Here is a 12,014-nt window from a genome sequence, read left to right as displayed (position 1 = left end):
GCCCTTGAGGGGCGGACGGTCCGCCGTTATCTCGGTTGAGCTCAAACAGAACCGTTTTTGGCTCTGTGGGTGGTCCAAAATGACCTGCGGACCGTCCGGTCCATGGGGGCGGACGGTCCGCCTTTAAAAGCTGAAACGGGCGCAGAAACTTGGTTGTTCTGTCTTGGGTGCCCAAAATGACCTGCGGACCGTCCGGTCCTTGGGGGCGGACGGTCCGCCTCCTACTGAAATTTCTAGGACAGAAACACTGCGGTTTCTGTGTGTGCTCACGTTTTGAACTGCGGACAGCCCGCCCCTGGGGAGCGGACAGTCCGCCGGTAACTTCCAGATTTAGTCAGAGACGTTTGCAAATCGGTTGGTTCGAAGTTTTGAACCGCGGACAGTCCGCCCCAGGGGCGCGGACAGTCCGCCCGGGGTTCTAACGGTCGACTCTGACACATAATCATTGCAGTTCTAGCCGTTGGTTTTAAATGGCGGACGGTCCGGTTTTTGTGAGGCGGACAGTCCGCGAAAACTCAGTTTTCACGGGATTTGAGTGTAACGGCTAGTTTGGGGCCTCCCTCTATAAATAGAGGGTGTGGCCGGCCATTTGAGTTGAGAGAGCACCTTGGGGACTTGGTGTCCATGTGTGAGAGTGCTTGAGAGCCCTCTACTCACTCTAACTTGATAGTAATCATCCGATCGAGTGAGAGAGCGATTCTAGTGCGATTGCTTTGAGAGATTGCATCGAGTGGCACTAGGTGATCGTGTTGCAAGCCGGTGTGCTTGTTACTCTTGGAGGTTGCCACCTCCTAGACGGCTTGGTGGCAAGAGACTCCGTTGAAGCCCGCAAGAAGTTTGTGCGGTGCTCCGGAGAAGAGTTTGTGAGGGGTATTGTGCTCACCCCGCGGGAGCCGCGAAGAGCAACTCTAGTTGAGCGAGATGTGAAGAGCAACAAGTGGTCCGGCCGGATCATGTGCTAGAGCTCGGTGTGAGCACTCCACGTGGGAGAGTGTGACTTGAGAGTCACCACTAGCAAGAGGATCGGCGGCAACCTTGGAGCTTGTCTCAACGGGGATTAGCTTGGTGGCAACCAAGTAAACCTCGGGATAAAAATCACCGTGTCAACTTTGTCTACTCTTCTCGGTGGTTTGCATTCTCCAAATCACAAGCATTGTATTTACATTCTTCTATATCTTGTGCTTGTGTAGTTGCTCTCTAGTGATTAGTTAGATTGTGTAGCTTGCTAATCATCTTCTTGCTTGTGTAGCTAGAAGTAGAGATCCTAGTGTATCTAGTTAGCTTGTGTAGCTTTATTAGTTGCTCTTGCTTAGATTGTGTAACTAAGCAAGTTGAGCTCTTGGATTTGGATTGTGTATCCTTGTCCTTGAGCATCTAGTGAGCTTAGGTTGGCTTTGTGCTTTTGCTCATAAGATTTGTGTAGGAGCTCCCCCGGTTTGTGAAGTACTAGTACTTAGGCTTGTGTGACTTGGCATTAGAATTTTTAAGAGAGCTCTTACTAGCTTGGCACTCCATTTGCTTTGTGTAGGATCTTTTGGAGGTGCCTTAGAGTTATAGTTAGAGGGGTGTAGTCTTGGCTAAGCGAATAGTTTCAATTCCGCATAAGTTTCGGTTAGCCGGCGCAATTAGTTTTAGAAAGGACTATTCACCCCCCCTCTAGTCCGCCATCTCGACCCTACAAGTGGTATCAGAGCCGAGGTCTCTCATTTGTGGTCCTTACCGACCCGAGAGGATGGCGACTTATGGGCTAGATGTTGAGTGTCCACATATTTTTGATGGCACACACTTTGCACGATGGAAAAATTGGATGATATGCAATTTTAAATTTATTTGCCCTCAAATGTGGTGGATGGTGGATGTAGGTTTTTCTCATGTGTTAGATGAAGGAAATCTAACTCCAACACAAGAGAAATGCCTAGATCTAGACATCCAAGCTACTAACATCTTGTTTAGATCTTTGCATAATTGCATTCTTGGTGAGATCATGGACAAGGAAACCGCCCATGAGATTTGGAGTTATCTAAATGAGAAATATGGGGCGGCCTCCGATGATCATGATGATTATAAGACCAAGGAGGAAGTGCATGAGGATGATGAGCACATCCATGACATGGTGGTTGTGGAAGATTGCTCCACCTCATGGTCAAGTGATGACGATGATAATCAATCTACAACAAGTTCACTTGACATGATTGATGATGATTCAAGTGTTGCAAATTATGATTCTACTCCAAGCATACTTGATGATCAAGTTGGCTCATGTATGGATGATATTGCTATGTCAAGCTCATCTCCATCTCCACATTGCTTCATGTCACAAGGTGACACAAAGGTATCAAATTGCAATGTGATTGATCTTAATTCATATGATGAGCTCTTGAGTAGATATGCTAGCTTGACCAAATTATTTGAGGAAGTGTTAGCCAAAACAATCAAATTTGAAAAAGAAAACTCTTTTCTCAAAGACACATGTGAACAACAAAAGCATCTACTTTATGTCATGAGTTGTTCACATGATGAGCTAAAATTGACTCATGAGGAGCTTAGTGTTGCTCATGAGAATTTGGTACTAGACCATGCTTTACTCACTAACAAATTTTCTAGTAAAGGAATTAAAACTAGTGAGAGCTCATCACATGGGTTAAAAGATCAATTGCAAAATGTTGCTAACCCTTGTGATGTAGGAAAGAAACATGTATCCACCTCTTGTGATGATTTATTGTCTATGCCATGTACTTCACATATAGATGCTTGTTCTTCTTCTACTATGCAATATGAGACTAACCTTGTAGAAGAAAACAAAGAGCTCCATAGTCAAGTGAAGTATTTAAGCAACAAGATAGAGAGATGGACAAAATCAAAAGTCACCCTTGAAAGCATAATCAAAAATCAAAGAAGTTTCGGTGACATGAGTGGCATTGGTTCCAACAAGAGCAAAGCCAAAGGCAAGAAATGGGGCAAAAATAAATATAATAGAAAGATGAAGAAGCAAGAAGAAATAAAGCTATCTCATTTCATGTGCTTTCAATGCCATGAGATGGGACATCTTGCAAATGGTTGCCCCAACAAAGAAAAGCTAAAGTTGAAGAAGGAAGAAGAGAAGCTTAAACATATCAAATGCTTCAAGTGCCGCACTTGGGGTCACCTCACCTCAATGTGCCCAACCAAGCAATTGGTGAAGCAACAAGAACCTCAACCAAAGCCACAAGTTGAGCAAGAGAAGGCACCCCAACCTCAAGTCAAGATCAACCATGATGATCAAGTTGATGACTTGAAGATGATGAAAAAGAGAACAAGAAGGGGTGGCAAGGCAAGAGCAAGGCATCCAACTCATATTCAAGATGCCAAGATGTTAAGCAAGAACAAGATTCAAGATAAGAATCCACATGCTCACATCAAGTGCTATAGTTGTGCAATATTGAGTCACCTAGCTTCGGGTTGCCCAAACAAGCTTGAGAAGAAGGCTCAAGCAAACTATGAGAAGCAAGACAATGAGAAGCATCAAATGAGTAAGAAAGAAAAGGCTCAACAAAAGAGAAGATGCTACTTATGCCGGGAAAGGGGACACATGGCTTATTCATGTCCCTTAGGTAACAATTCTAAGCTTATTTCAATTGATGCAAATATTATGCTTAGAAAGGATGGTAATGGTACCTCATTTGTTACTATTGCAAAACATCCCGCTATTCATACTAAGGCTTTGCCAAAGTATGTTGCTCCTAACTTGAGAGGACCCAACCTAGTTTGGGTACCATCAAAACGTGGATAAATGTGTGTAGGTACCAATGACATTGGAGGCTTGACTCAATTGGTTTTATCTTGTTCATCATGTGATTGAGTCAAGTAATCGAAGCCTAGTGCTATTCTCATCCCAATGTCAAGTCAAAACAATGAATCAAAACAATGAAGTCCATATACTACAACATACAAGTATTTTTTTTCTAGTTGCGATGATTTATTGGAAATATTTGATGGCTTGCAAATTTATTTGAGTTGAATCTTGTTTTGGATGAAAAATCATTTTGCATATTGGAAAATGAGTTACATGTCATTGACTTCTCAAAAATGGTTTGAAAACTAGTACATATGACATTTGGTTCTTATGTATACTCTTTGTTTCATTTTTCTGATTTTTTGAGCAATTTGGAGCCATTTATGAGTTTTCATGATTTTACTCGTTTTATTTTTTGAATTCTTATTGTAACTTGTTCATATGAGTCTTTGGAAGGTTTTCATGCAAGATTTGAGATTTTTAGATTTTTATATGAGCAATGATACAAATTCAAAATTGAATTTGTGAAAGTTGGCAAAATTCTGGGCTGTCTGAATTTTGGTAGTGCGGACAGTCCGCGGGTAAGAGGCGGACAGTCCGCCGTTCATGGGACTTGTTCACCAGAGAAGTTCTCAATCGCAAAAATACACTGCGGACGGTCCGCCAAAGGACCGCGGACGGTCCGCCTGTGTTGGGCAGTATTTGCCAGAGGCAGTTTCAGTCGAGCGGCAGTGTGAAAATTCAAAGGCGGACGGTCCGCTAGGATATCGCGGACAGTCCGCGAATGGACAAAAAGGAGGATCCTGACAGCTGAACTTATCATGAGCTACAAAGGTATATCCCTAGTTGATCACATTCATTTGGGTGCATATGAGATGTTTGAATTGGATATTTATGCTCGTGTTGCTTGCTATAAGATGTTTGAATGGATTAAATGCTTAGTATTCAAAATTGAGTTAATTTGAATGGATATGATCATGAGATGACTTTTAGTATGCGATATAATTGAATATATGTCTTGTGAGAGTATTCAAACAAGTTGACATCAAGTTTGATTCAATTTGATGAAGTATAGCTCAATTGCTCAAAATCTATCCTTTATTGAAAATCTGAGTAAGCTGAGAAGATAGCCATAAGTGGATGATCAAATCTATTTGGATTGGCTTGAAATTTGGTATGCATGCCCTACACTTATGGTACTAGTTGCTGTACAAATTTCATGAGAATATGATGAGAAATACTGTAGTTTTGGAGAGGATCTTGTCAATGCATGTGCAGCAGTTTTCAGCATGCACCCATGAGTGAAGATGTGAAATCTGGTAGCAATCTAGAAAAGCATTGAAGCTCAATTTTTTATGGCTACTAGATGACTTAGTGCCACACATCTCCACAAATTTTTGTGGCAATTCAACATGTACTTTGAGAGATTTGATATATTCTTTGAGAAGTACAAAATCTGCCAGAAAAGTGACAAATGTTGGATTGATCTTGAGTCACTTAAATTGAAAGGTCCTCAAGTTGGAATCATCGTTACAAGTGGTTGAAGAACTTAGGTTTGGTTTTGAGAGGAGCTAGAAGCATGACAAGTATTAGGTACAAGGCCATTTGATTGTAGAGTGTACTTATCACATTTTTGGTACTAAAATTGGAAGATCAAGAAAAGCAAGCAATACTCAATATAGAGAGATTCATGATAATTCAAGTATATTCAAATGATATTCTCTCATGCAAGCAAGGATCAAAGAGATGAAGCAAGCCAACCACAACAAGATAATGCATTTGATGATAAGTGACATTCATTTCATATGGGTGAAGGATGGTATTCATTGTCTTCACCAAGCTATTACAATTGGACTTCATGATGCTAGTTGGAGAACTAAATCGGAATCTAATGACTATCCTCTACTCCAACATAGCAAGGTGAAATTGCTTGACATATGCATTCATTATATGCTAAGGACATGATTAGTGCATATAGTCACATATAGTGATCATTCATGAAAAATAAAATATTTTTAAATGTTTTATGATGCCACTATTGCTTCTATGGTTGATATGATCTAGTGGTAACATATGACATGTTCATGAGCTAGTAAACCCAAGTAGTTGATCTAGAAAATGAGTTTTCAAGTGTTTAACTCAACATTGTCAAGATAACCCTTTGAATGAGGTGTGAAGAAGCTTGTCATTGGTTCAAACCGAGTTGAATTATTTGGGCAAGTAGTCTAGATCAAGTCAAAAAGAAAGAAGCTCATGGAAACAATCAAGTTCAAGAATTGGTTATCAATGTCAAATTCAACAAGGTGATCCATCATGTTTTTACAAATGATACTAGATTCAACAAAAGGTATATCATTGTATCTCTACAAGTGATATACATGGTCATACAAGTGGTACTCATTCAAGTAGATCTAGTACAACAATGGTGGTTCCACAAGTGATCCTCAACTTTAAGTGATCAATTCAAATCAAGAAAGCTATCCTCATCAAGAAGAGCTCAAGATTCAAGTAGATTGACAAAACTCTTTGACATAGGGGGAGGAGCCCCACTACAAAGTATCAAGGTCAAGGATCCTACTAGTATCCTACATGTGGCATTTCAAGGTGATCTTCATGCTTCCACATGTTGTTGTTACAAGTGGTGTCAATTCCAATCAAATTGAAAGTGTCCATCAAAAATGAAGATTCAAGACTCAACCATCTACCCAAGTCCAACTCTTTGTATCAAACCACAAATGCTTCATATGATTGCCTACAAGGGGTGTTCAAGTGGTAACCCTATAAGTACAAGAGGTACAACCTCAAGTGGTAGCCATTGATCTTCACATGGCCAATTTCATGTGGTTTCAGCCTTTTTATGGTCATTGATGACAAAGGGGGAGAGAAATGAACAAAGATATGAATTATCCTTGGATGACAAAGGGGAGATGAGATGAGAGTGCGATCATGGACATGGATCAAGAGGATCAATATTCTTGGACAAGAGGAGCACACAAGTAGGGGGAGCAAGCTCATGAACTTGGTTGCTTGCATTTGATATGTGCATATTCATGTGCTTGCTTGCATTTGCATAAGTTTTAAAATTTATATATGCATTGCTTGTGTGTGATGTATGCTAGTCATAGAACTTGGTTGCTGATTTGATAACTAGCATGCATAGATTGTAGCTAGAATTTTTTTTTACAAGTGAATCAAGAGCCTTGCTAATATTGTTGATCTCATGAGGTATCTTGAGTTTTTGATGAATGTCTAGTTACTCATTGATGCTAAGGAATGAACTTCAAGGATGCAACTCAAGTTGGTATCATGCTTCAAAGGTTTATCCTATATACCTTAGCATCACTTAGTAGTGATAACAATCCCACAAATTTCATATTTATGCATGTGTGAGTTTAAAACCAAATCTCTTGAGCACACATGTAGGGGGAGTTATCACTACCAAGTTGGATTTTTATGGTGCTTATCCAATCTTTTACAAGTGGTCTCAATGGTGGATAAGAAACATAAAATCCAAACCAAGTTAGCTATTTACACGTATGTGAAGTGCTAGCTTGGAATATCCTTAATTTCCATATCTTTGTAGAGTTGTCATCAATTACCAAAAAGGGGGAGATTGAAAGGCCCTTGGTTGGTTTTGGTAATTGAGCGACAACTTATGTGGACTAATAAGTGTTTATGTTGAGATACACAGGAGATTAGTCCATACAAAGACACTAGTATGAGCAACATGTGCCATGGAGGAGAAATGGCTAAGTGTTGATGCTATGCTCATATAGTGTGATCGAGGAGCTCATTGCATATGAGACATGACATGGAGTTATGTGACCAAAGTGGAGAAGATCAAGACAAGGCTTGGCTTGATGGACCGGTTGCAATGGAGAAGGGCAAGTCAAGGCTTTGAAGCGAGGGACCGCGAGGCGGTGAAGCTTGGGCAAGATTTGGCGCCGATGGACCGAGGCAACGGTGAAGAGCGAGCAAGGTCAAGATCGATGGACCAAAGAGGTCATGTGATGATATGGAGTGGATCATATCATTTAAGAAAGATCAAGCCAAGTGTTGACTCATAATAATGATCAAAAGGCTTGATGAAGTTTGGTGCTTGTGTGGCATCAATATTTGGGAAGATAAAATGGAATGCGCAAGGCAAAGGTATGACTTGTAGGGCATTTCATTTCACCGGTCAAAGGTTGTGTAGAGAAGTGCATGACCGGATTTAGGATAGATGGCCGTACTATCAAGAGGGGCAAACTTGTTTGCATATCGGTCATCTAGTGCCACTTGAGCGATCTAACATTGCGATGTTGCTAGGATCGAGTGGCGTGGTGAGATCAAGTGATATCCTTTGAAAATGATTGTGAAATGCTAACACACATGCACATGGTGTTGTTCACGTGGTGGTGTTGGCACATTTGCAAAGGAGAAAGAGTTGGAGTTGATGTTGATCAACTTTGGGAAGCAAGAAAGGTCTTTTGGTTTTCTCCAGAAATTAGGTTGTCTCTTGGAGTGGAATACTGCTTTGATCCATTGTGTTTTGAATCAAGAATTCAGTTGGGTTGTGTAGCCCTCTGAATTAGCTTTCCATAGAGTCCAAGATCACCTAATTTGGACATCGGAGCTAAGAGTTATGGCCGTTTTACCGAGGTACATTTCTGCTGGAAATAGACCTGCGGACGGTCCGCCCTAGACCTGCGGACGGTCCGCCCTTGAGGGGCGGACGGTCCGCCGTTATCTCGGTTGAGCTCAAACAGAACCGTTTTTGGCTCTGTGGGTGGTCCAAAATGACCTGCGGACCGTCCGGTCCATGGGGGCGGACGGTCCGCCTTTAAAAGCTGAAACGGGCGCAGAAACTTGGTTGTTCTGTCTTGGGAGCCCAAAATGACCTGCGGACCGTCCGGTCCTTGGGGGCGGACGGTCCGCCTCCTACTGAAATTTCTAGGACAGAAACACTGCGGTTTCTGTGTGTGCTCACGTTTTGAACTGCGGACAGTCCGCCCCTGGGGAGCGGACAGTCCGCCGGTAACTTCCAGATTTAGCCAGAGACGTTTGCAAATCGGTTGGTTCGAAGTTTTGAACCGCGGACAGTCCGCCCCAGGGGCGCGGACAGTCCGCCCGGGGTTCTAACGGTCGACTCTGACACATAATCATTGCAGTTCTAGCCGTTGGTTTTAAATGGCGGACGGTCCGGTTTTTGTGAGGCGGACAGTCCGCGAAAACTCAGTTTTCACGGGATTTGAGTGTAACGGCTAGTTTGGGGCCTCCCTCTATAAATAGAGGGTGTGGCCGGCCATTTGAGTTGAGAGAGCACCTTGGGGACTTGGTGTCCATGTGTGAGAGTGCTTGAGAGCCCTCTACTCACTCTAACTTGATAGTAATCATCCGATCGAGTGAGAGAGCGATTCTAGTGCGATTGCTTTGAGAGATTGCATCGAGTGGCACTAGGTGATCGTGTTGCAAGCCGGTGTGCTTGTTACTCTTGGAGGTTGCCACCTCCTAGACGGCTTGGTGGCAAGAGACTCCGTTGAAGCCCGCAAGAAGTTTGTGCGGTGCTCCGGAGAAGAGTTTGTGAGGGGTATTGTGCTCACCCCGCGGGAGCCGCGAAGAGCAACTCTAGTTGAGCGAGACGTGAAGAGCAACAAGTGGTCCGGCCGGATCATGTGCTAGAGCTCGGTGTGAGCACTCCACGTGGGAGAGTGTGACTTGAGAGTCACCACTAGCAAGAGGATCGGCGGCAACCTTGGAGCTTGTCTCAACGGGGATTAGCTTGGTGGCAACCAAGTGAACCTCGGGATAAAAATCACCGTGTCAACTTTGTCTACTCTTTTCGGTGGTTTGCATTCTCCAAATCACAAGCATTGTATTTACATTCTTCTATATCTTGTGCTTGTGTAGTTGCTCTCTAGTGATTAGTTAGATTGTGTAGCTTGCTAATCATCTTCTTGCTTGTGTAGCTAGAAGTAGAGATCCTAGTGTATCTAGTTAGCTTGTGTAGCTTTATTAGTTGCTCTTGCTTAGATTGTGTAACTAAGCAAGTTGAGCTCTTGGATTTGGATTGTGTATCCTTGTCCTTGAGCATCTAGTGAGCTTAGGTTGGCTTTGTGCTTTTGCTCATAAGATTTGTGTAGGAGCTCCCCCGGTTTGTGAAGTACTAGTACTTAGGCTTGTGTGACTTGGCATTAGAATTTTTAAGAGAGCTCTTACTAGCTTGGCACTCCATTTGCTTTGTGTAGGATCTTTTGGAGGTGCCTTAGAGTTATAGTTAGAGGGGTGTAGTCTTGGCTAAGCGAATAGTTTCAATTCCGCATAAGTTTCGGTTAGCCGGCGCAATTAGTTTTAGAAAGGACTATTCACCCCCCCTCTAGTCCGCCATCTCGACCCTACAGGTACCCTATCATGTTTATTGTCTCGGCAACTTTGCCAAATCATCCTTTTGTTTTTAATTTATCCTCACCCTTAGGGCCCGAATAGACTCCTAGGTCCTCTGCTATACACTACTAGAAAAAACAAATAACAAATTCATATTAGAACCGATCTTATTTTGTGAAGTGATGGCCCCGATAAACAAGCATTGCGATTTTATGTCAGGACCTATCTTATTACCTGTTCTGCCATGTAATGTGGGTGATTAGCTAGGTGTGCAAGGGAACCGCTATCAACCCACCTCCATTTTTCAGGCCCACCAATGATTTTTTTTCATTGAGGTGGGTAGTGAAATTCATTAGAGCCTCCCATAGCATCAAGCTCACCAATGATATCACGAGTTGTGGCAAGAGCAGAATAGGCAAACATCTTGGCATCTAAAATAGCAAGCAACCATTAAAATCAGTTAAGCCAAAGTTTGAGGAATCAAAGAGTAAGTGGCCTCTGAAATAACAAGCAAAACATTGAAATTACTTGTGTAAAAGATTAAGGAATCAAAGAACTATGTACCATCAACATCCTCTGCAAGTTTTCCTTTTCGTATTCACGAATTACGGGTTCATTATGTTTGAGAACGGCTTTGGCAAAGGAAATGTCGTTGACAGCATCTCTAAGTATACCATAGTAGTTCAAAAGCATTATGTTCAGATTACCAATCCGAGCCCCTAGAGCACCTGAGGAGAACTTGGGTGGATAATCAAACTGCAATTATAATATATGCTCAGAAAATGAGCACAGAAGCTGATAATAATTATTTTCATTTGATAATCAAAACTCTACTACTAAGCAAGAGCATAGCCATTTAACTGATTACAAAATTCAAAATCAGATTAATGGTGTAGACCCTATTGTTTTCTGGAAGCTAAGCAACCCAGATTCAATCTACTCATCTCTAAATGAAAAAAATGGATAAATGCATGTAAGCTATCTTACTATTACTAATTGGAGGCTAGTTTTGAAGCCTCCGGGTGAAGCCACCCAAGATCTTACGTGGACAGTCTAAAAAAATAGAGAAATTCTATAAATTCTCACAAAAATAAGAAACATCTAGCTATCAATTCGGCGACTCTAATCATAATAGTCATTAGATATGTTATCTTTTTCTAATAAATTACCCACCTTTGCTATTATAAAAATAGACTAAAGTAACCTGATGCACATGTATCTATATTGCCCACCTCTACCATTACAAAAAATAATCTAAAGTAACCTATCTAATCTTCATGTAAATTACCCACTTATGCCACTTAAAATAATATCAAATAACCCCTTAATTTTGTTATATATTATCCAATGATATCATAATAAAAAGTTCAAGTAAACCCCAAATCTAAGAGAAGAGATAAGAATACCAATTTTCATGTTGTTCACATAGCTCAAACAAAATGTTCAATTAAATACATATCAAGCATATATAGAGGTATGATGCAAAGTGAAAAAAATTGTTAGTAACTAAACATATCATATTTATTATAATTACATAATAATAATTATGTTCTTTATAGTACTGGATTAGAATATTTAAAGTTAAAAAGAGCGCGTGATAAATAATTATTAGATATCTCTAACTAGTCCGGGAGCACGAGTTGATAGACTAGTGATAAGAAGATTAAATGTCAATTCTTTAAAATCAACAGCAATAGCAAAATGACATGTCTCTGACCCACACGATGCATGCTGTTTCAACACACACGTTTTTATATACTATAAAGATTCATGATAATTGAAATATTCCTCACCAAAACTAGCCCCTATACCCACCTCACATACCACTACTTTGAGGCCCGCATGTAAGATCCAAAAGTTTGACAGGGAACCAGGCAGA

Source organism: Panicum virgatum, chromosome 5K (assembly GCF_016808335.1).
Source record: "Panicum virgatum strain AP13 chromosome 5K, P.virgatum_v5, whole genome shotgun sequence".
Taxonomy (NCBI): Eukaryota; Viridiplantae; Streptophyta; class Magnoliopsida; order Poales; family Poaceae; genus Panicum; species Panicum virgatum.
This window is presented reverse-complemented; position numbering follows the sequence as displayed.